This window comes from Nansenia antarctica (assembly GCF_963989245.1).
Source record: "Nansenia antarctica genome assembly, chromosome: 8".
NCBI lineage: Eukaryota > Metazoa > Chordata > Actinopteri > Argentiniformes > Microstomatidae > Nansenia > Nansenia antarctica.
In genome coordinates, this window is record NC_137678.1 from 50,540,079 (window position 1) to 50,547,578 (window position 7,500).

Sequence of the window (7,500 nt, forward strand, 5' to 3'; positions counted from 1 at the left end):
AAAAGGTTGCAGAAAAAATGGCTCCCTAGGGCTCTAGGGCTCCACTCTAGCAGCATTAGCATCTAGCATTAGCACTTCATCAGCCGTGATTCGGGCTCATCTGAGGGGCCTATGAGTGAAATAAATGTTTATATATTTGCACTCGATCACATTTCAGGACCCTCCTTTCATGACTTTTCCTAGATATGTGCGTTCTACCACCCAGTATCCTTACATTTCCAAAATCACATCAGGATAAGCTAGTATGAAGCTATTTTGCCGTTTTTTCTGTGTAGGAAGCAGGCTAATTTACAAGCGGCCAACTAGTGGTCATTGTGTGTAAATAGCAGCTTGAGCGTTGTAAAGAGGGCTCTTTTAGTAGGTAAAAAAGGCACGGCTGTTCTAGTGTTAATGACACAACGCAAAGAGAACGTCTGTTACATAAACTAAGCATGAATTGCACAAAAAGGTCGCAGAAAAAATGCCCTCTAGCCCCTCCCTCCCTGACCCTCTAGCCCCTCCCCCGTGACCCTCTAGCCCCTCCCTCCCTGACCCTCTAGCCCCTCCCTCACTGACCCTCTAGCCCCTCCCTCCCTGACCCTCTAGCCCCTCCCCCCTGACCCTCTAGCTCCTCCTCCCTGACCCTCTAGCCCCTCCCCCCTGACTCTCTAGCCCCTCCCTCCCTGACCGGTCCTCTAGCCCCTCCCTCCCTGACCCTCTAGCCCCTCCCCCCTGACCCTCTAGCTCCTCCCCCCTGACCCTCTAGCCCCTCCCCCCTGACTCTCTAGCCCCTCCCCCCTGACCCTCTAGCCCAGGGGTCGGGAACCTTTTTGACTGGGAGAGCCATAAAAGCCAAATATTTCTAAATGTATTTCATTGAGAGCCATATAGTATTTTTAACATATAATAAATTAAATATGTCTTACTTTTAATGCGATTTCTGGTGCTGCATGGTTTTGCTGATGTCCTTGTAGTCTGGTTCATATGTGGTGAGGTTGAGCTTCATGCAGGCGTTGAGGCTTCCATCAGTTAAACGTGAGCGTAGGTTGGTCTTAATGTTCCTCATATGCGAGAATGACTGCTCACATACATATGTAGAGCCAAACATGGTCAATACGGCAATACTAACACGCTGCATTGTGTGGTATGTCACAAGAAGCTCGTTCCAAGTTTTCAGAATCAGCTGGTCTTCAGGTTGAAGTTTTTTCATTTCTGTCCACTTGTGTTCTCTCGCCAGCTCTGCTCGCTGTCGCGCAAGACTTTCCAACTCTCCATTAAGTGTCTTGAACTTACTCATCCACATGTCTGATGCCTTCAGGTCAGCAACTTCCAGCTCAAAGTCTCCCATAGAGACCCCAGGGATGCATGTCAGGTCGATTTTGTCCACTGCACACTCATGTGGATGAGTGATGAACTTGAAAAGACCAGTGCGCGCACGAAATTCTCCAAAACGTGCTTTGAATGACTGCAGGAGATTGGACGTAAAGCCAGCTTGCTGCTGGAGATCCAGATGTTGAGTGGAGTCACTTGCTAAGCATGCATCTCTAAATTGTTGCAGTGTTACAAAGTGCAGAAGACGACCTGTTTCAATGTCCCTGAGAAAGACTTCCAGCTTGCTTTCAAATGCAAACACTGCTTGTTGATTGTATTTCCAATACCTTGCATTTTCACATTGAGCTGGTTCAGATGGCCTGTTATGTCCACGAGATAGTGAAACTGCAGGAGCCAGTCAGTGTTGTCTAGCTCAGGTTGCTTGATGCCTTTCATTTGAAGAAAAGTCCGGATTTCACTCAGGCAAGCTGCAAAACGGCTGAGCACCTTTCCCCTTGACAACCAACGCACGTTGCTGTGTAAAAGCAGACTGGGATAATGATTCCCAACTTCTTCTAACAGAGCTTTAAACTGGCGATCATTTAAAGCTCGGGCAACAATGAAGTTGACCACTCGAATGACCAGCGACATCACCTCACCTAGCTCCTGGCCACACGTCTGAGCGCAAAGCGCCTCCTGGTGCAGGATGCAATGAAAACATAGGATGGCTCTCTTTTCATGTTCACAGAGAAGCGCTACAAATCCTTTGTTCTTCCCCAACATACAGGGTGCACCATCAGTACAGACAGAAATAAGTTTATCCATCTGCATTTTTTTTTTTTAGCAAACTCCATGAAAGACGTGAATAAATCCTCTCCTCTGGTTGTCCCTTTCATTGGCAAAACAGCCAAGCTTTCCTCACGCAGTGTGTCACCTGCAGCATACCTGCCAAATATACTGAACTGAGATAGATGGCTAACATCTGTTGACTCATCTAACGCGAGAGAAAAGTATGTCCCGGCATTTATGTCCTTAATTTGTGTTTACTCAACTTGATTTGCCATCATGATGCTACGATCGTGAACAGTTCTTGCTGACAGAGGCATGTCTTTTATTCGTTTGATTATCTTGTCTTTATTTGGGAAGTCATCAAACAGTTCATTGGCCACATCAAGCATGAATGTTTTGGCATACTCGCCATCTGTGAATGGCTTTCCATTCCTGACTATTGCCAAAGCACCCGCAAAGCTAGCGGAATTCCCGTCACCTTGCTTGGTCCACCCACGCAGTTGCTGTTGACTCGTCTGCACTCTCCGCTGTAGCTCCTCGCATGCCTTTTTCCTGCTGTCCCCCGCTGGATATTTCGATGCAAATGAAGCATGATGCGTATCGAAGTGCCGCTTTATATTTGACCGTTTCATCGATGCAATTTTATCATTGCATATTAGACATACCGCAGATCCTGCGATCTCCACAAATGCAAATTCCTCTGTCCACGCAGCCTGGAATGCACGGTAATCATCGTCTTTTTTTCTTTTTGCCATCTTTCTCGTTACAAGGGTTGAAGCGTATAAGCTAGTTCACTATCTGATCAAATTGTTTTTTATTTATTCACCTTTACAACGACCTCTGACACTCTCGCGAGACATTGGTTCCCGACCCGACCCACGGGTCATGGGTCCCGTGAAGAGTCCCGTGAAATTTAACTTCAAAACTAATTTCTGTTTACTTTAAAATGACACAGTATTATTACGCAATATCACAAGTATTTTAAAATCAGTTCCAAACTGAAAAAAAAAAATTCAATTTTTTTTTTTATTTTTTTAAACTTTTCAACCCAATTGTCTGGGAGCCATATGCCGTCACCGGAAGAGCCATATATGGCTCGCGAGCCATAGGTTCCCGACCGCTGCTCTAGCCCCTCCCTCCCTGACCGGCCCCGCCGTCCCTCAGCCCCGCCCATCACTTCTGATCTCCCGCGCTGTCCATCACAAGGACGTTGTCATGGCAACCCCGCTGGTGAAAAAGAGCCGGGAGGGAGGGCTCTACAGGGAGGGGACCTGGGGAACGGTGTGTGTGTGTGTGTGTGTGTGTGTGTGGAGCGTTTGATAGATGCCAGTCAAACCTCCTCTGTTCATGGAGTGTTGCGTTACCGCCCCGGGTGCATTCCCCGACTCGGCCAGCAGATGGCCCCCCCTCTGGGTCTCTGTGGAGCGGCCGGGTGGTGGAGAGGTGGTAGACGCGCGCGGGGCTCTCTCTCTCGCTCTCGCTCTCTCTCTCTCTCTCTCTCTCTCTCTCTCTCTCTCTCTCTCTCTCTCTCTCTCTCTCTCTCTCTCTCTCTCTCTCTCTCTCTCTCTCTCTCTCTCTCTCTCTCTCTCTCTCTCTCTCTCTCCTCAGTCAAAGAGAGCGACTATGATTTGTGATGTTTTTAATGATGAATTGGTGTTTAACAACATTATGAATATTGTGTAAAATGTAAAAAAAAAAAAAAAAAAAAAAAAAAAGTATATATGTATTGTATTGTTGCATTGTTGTGTATATTGTTTTTTAATCTTGTAATTGTAAAGTCTTGTAAAGGCTTTGTGTAAAGGTTTTTGATATAGTACAAAATAAAGTACTTTAAAAAATCAAATCTCTCTCTCTCTCTCTCTCTCTCTCTCTCTCTCTCTCTCTCTCTCTCTCTCTCTCTCTCTCTCTCTCTCTCTCTCTCTCTCTCTCGTCTAGCGGGCGGTCGTTAGAGACGGACGCACGGCTGCTCTGCCCACGCGGCCATCTGGCCCCCCACATCCTCCCGTCAGGACGCACGCCGTTAGAGCTGTGATGAGCTGGGGGTGTGGGAGCGTGTGTCTCTCTGTGTGTTTGGGTGTTTGTGTATGTGCGTGTATACGTGTGTGTGTGTGTGTGTCTGTCTATCTGTCTGTGTGTTTGGGTATGTGTGTGTACATGTGTGTGTGTGTGAGTGTGTGTCTGTCTGTCTATCTGTCTGTGTGTTTGGGTATGTGTGTGTATACGTGTGTGTGTGTGTGTGTGTGAGAGTGTGTGTCTGTCTGTCTATCTGTCTGTGTGTTTGGGTATGTGCGTGTATACGTGTGTGTGTGTGTCTGTCTGTCTATCTGTCTGTGTGTTTGGGTATGTGTGTGTATACGTGTGTGTGTGTGTGTGTTTGTGTGAGTGTGTGTCTGTCTGTCTATCTGTCTGTGTGTTTGGGTATGTGCGTGTATACGTGTGTGTGTGTGTCTGTCTGTCTATTTGTGTGTGTATACGTGTGTGTGTGTGTGTGTGTGTATAATGTCTGTCTGTGTGTTTGTGTATGTGCGTGTATACATGCGTGTGGGTGTGTGTGTCTGTCTGTCTGTCTATTTGTGTGTGTATACGTGTGTGTGTGTGTGTCTATCTGTCTGTGTGTGGGGTGTCTGTCTATCTGTCTGTGTCTGTCTGTCTGTCTGTCTATTTGTCTGTGTGTGTGTGTGTGTGGGTGTGTGTGTGTGTGTGTGTGTGTCTATCTGTCTGTCTGTGTGTGGGGTATCTGTCTATCTGTCTGTGTGTGTCTGTCTGTCTATTTCTCTGTGTGTGTGTGGGTGGGTGTATGTGTGTATGTGTCTATCTGTCTGTCTGTCTGTCTGTCTATTTGTCTGTGTGTGTGTGGGTGGGTGTATGTGTGTGTGTGTGTTTCTATCTAGCTGTCTGTGTGTGGGGTGTCTGTCTATCTGTCTGTGTGTGTCTGTCTGTCTATTTCTCTGTGTGTGTGTGGGTGGGTGTATGTGTGTATGTGTCTATCTGTCTGTCTGTCTATCTGTCTGTGTCTGTCTGTCTGTCTATTTCTCTGTGTGTGTGTATGGGTGGGTGTATGTGATGGTCTAGTGGATAGTGAGTTGGACTTGTGATCGGAAGGTTGTGAGTTCATATCCCGCCTGAAACCACACCACTACTAGTGTGCCCTTGAGTAAGGCACTTAGCCCTCAGTTACTCCAGGGGGAATGTCCCTGTAATTCGTAATTGTAAGTCGCTTTGGATCAAAAGCGTCTGCTAAATGGCAACAATTAAATTATGTGTGTATGTGTCTATCTGTCTGTCTGTGTGTGGGGTGTCTGTCTATTTCTCTGAGTGTGTGTGGGTGTATGTGTCTATCTGTCTGTCTGTCTATTTGTCGGTGTGTGTATGTGTGTATGTGTCTGTTTGTCTGTCTATTTCTCTGTGTGTGTGTGTGTGGGTGTATGTGTGTGTGTCTGTCTATCTGTCTGTGTCTGTCTGTCTATTTCTCTGTGTGTGTGTGTGTGTTTGACGGGGGTGTGTTGACAGACGTTGGCGAGCGTCCCCTCTCTCTCTCTCTCTGGCCGTGGTGGAGTGGCAGGGCCGAGGCTCGGGGGCTCTGAGGCGCCGGCCGATCCAGAGAGCTCCTTCAATTAGCAGGTATGGCGCGGGTCCAGCCTCCTGACAGGGCTGGCCAAACGGTACCGCATTAAGACCCGGCGCATCGTTCCAACAGAACGGTGACAGTTTTATTAGCCGGTGTAATAGCCTGACTAAACGGCCGCGCTCGCTAGGCTTCTCTGATTAGTTTGAGAGGGGGAGGGGCTTCATCTCTGCTGGAGCAGAGGGGGGGGGGGGTTGACGTCTGGGCGTTGGGAGGACTAGAAGGGACTAGGGGGTCACCCACAGGTGAGAGGGTGTGGTGGGTGTGGTGTTTAGGGCGAGGGACAGCTCCTCATCTTGCCTGCTAAATGATGGGCCGTTTTCTTCTTCTTCTTTTTTTTCTGGACCTTAGGGGGGCCTGGAGTTTTTCCTGGGTCCTGTGTGGTCCCCCTAGGCCAGTTGAGGTTGTTCTAATTAGCTCACGAGGCCAGGGAAAACTCCAGGCCCCCCTAATCTAAAAATGTTAGAGTTCTGGATGTGCCTCAGACCTGTACTGTGTGTGAGTACTTTCCATATTGGGTGAGGCAGAGGGGGTGCTAAGGCATTATGGGTACTCTGAGTGATTGCCGCTCCCAGCCCCTCCATGCAAACCACCATGGCTGGATCAGTGTTATATCCTTCCACATTTAGCTGCCACAGCTTGTCTGTCACACAATCAATCAATCACTCAATCACTCAATCACTCAATCAATCTATCAATCGATCAATCAATCAATCAATCTTTCATGTCCCCAAAGGAACACTTGTGCAGTCCAGGTAAGAAAACAAGAACAGACATTCACTTACAGCGGCAATATACTGTACACACACACACGCAAGCGCACGCGCACGCGCACACACACACACACACACACACACACACACACACACACACACAGACACAGACACAGACACAGACACAGACACAGACACATACACATACACAGACACAGACACAGACACAGACACATACACATACACACACACACACACACACACACACACACAGGCACAGACACAGACACAGACAAAGACACAGGCACAGACACAGACACAGACACATACACATACACATACACATACACAGACACAGACACAGACACATACACATACACACATGTATACATACACACACACACACACACACACACACACACACACACACAAAGGGTAAAAAGCCATGGGATACACCACCACAGCCCAGTGTGAAGCAGCTAGCGCAGCGTGTGCTAATGTGGCGGTTGTTTGTTTGCAGAGACTCATACAGAGATACAGAAATAAGTTCCACTCCGCATTTCCCACGTTCGATGCGCATGTGGTGGTGTACACGGTTCCTCGCGGCGGTGAGTTTCTCAAATGCCAGACAATCCGATGCAGAAGCGCCGCCCTCGCGTGCTGCCCCGGGCAGGGAGCGTTAGCGGAGCTAAACGGTACGCGGGTTCATGTAATGTGACTAAATATGACGCTGGTTGCTTTTATTCATCGCCCGCCAGGCAGGCAGGCAAGCAGCGTTCATATGCGAGGGCTGAGCTGCGACCTTCCTAGCTCTCTACTGAGGGGGGGGGAGAGGCGTCTTGAACGCAATCGGGGGTCCTGGTGTGTCTGTGTGTCGAGAGTGTAAGTGCTTGTGTGTTTGTTTGTTTGTGCGTGTGTGTGTTGTGTGTGTTTTTGTGTCTGTGTCGAGAGTGTGTGTGCGTGTGTGTGTATGTGTGTCTGTGAACGTGTGAGTGTGAGTCCTCTAGCTGTCTTCTCTCCTCCACGACGCCCCCCTGCTCTTGCTTCGTTCTGCTCAGACATCTCTCACACACACACACACAC

The 7,500-nt window shown here is 48.3% G+C and overlaps 1 protein-coding gene across 1 annotated transcript in view; it reads right to left on the reverse strand.

Annotated features, from left to right (window-relative positions):
- Positions 1-7,500, reverse strand: part of magi2a (membrane associated guanylate kinase, WW and PDZ domain containing 2a) — a gene marked incomplete at both ends in the record, with an annotated part of 222,049 nt that overhangs the window by 46,853 nt on the left and 167,696 nt on the right.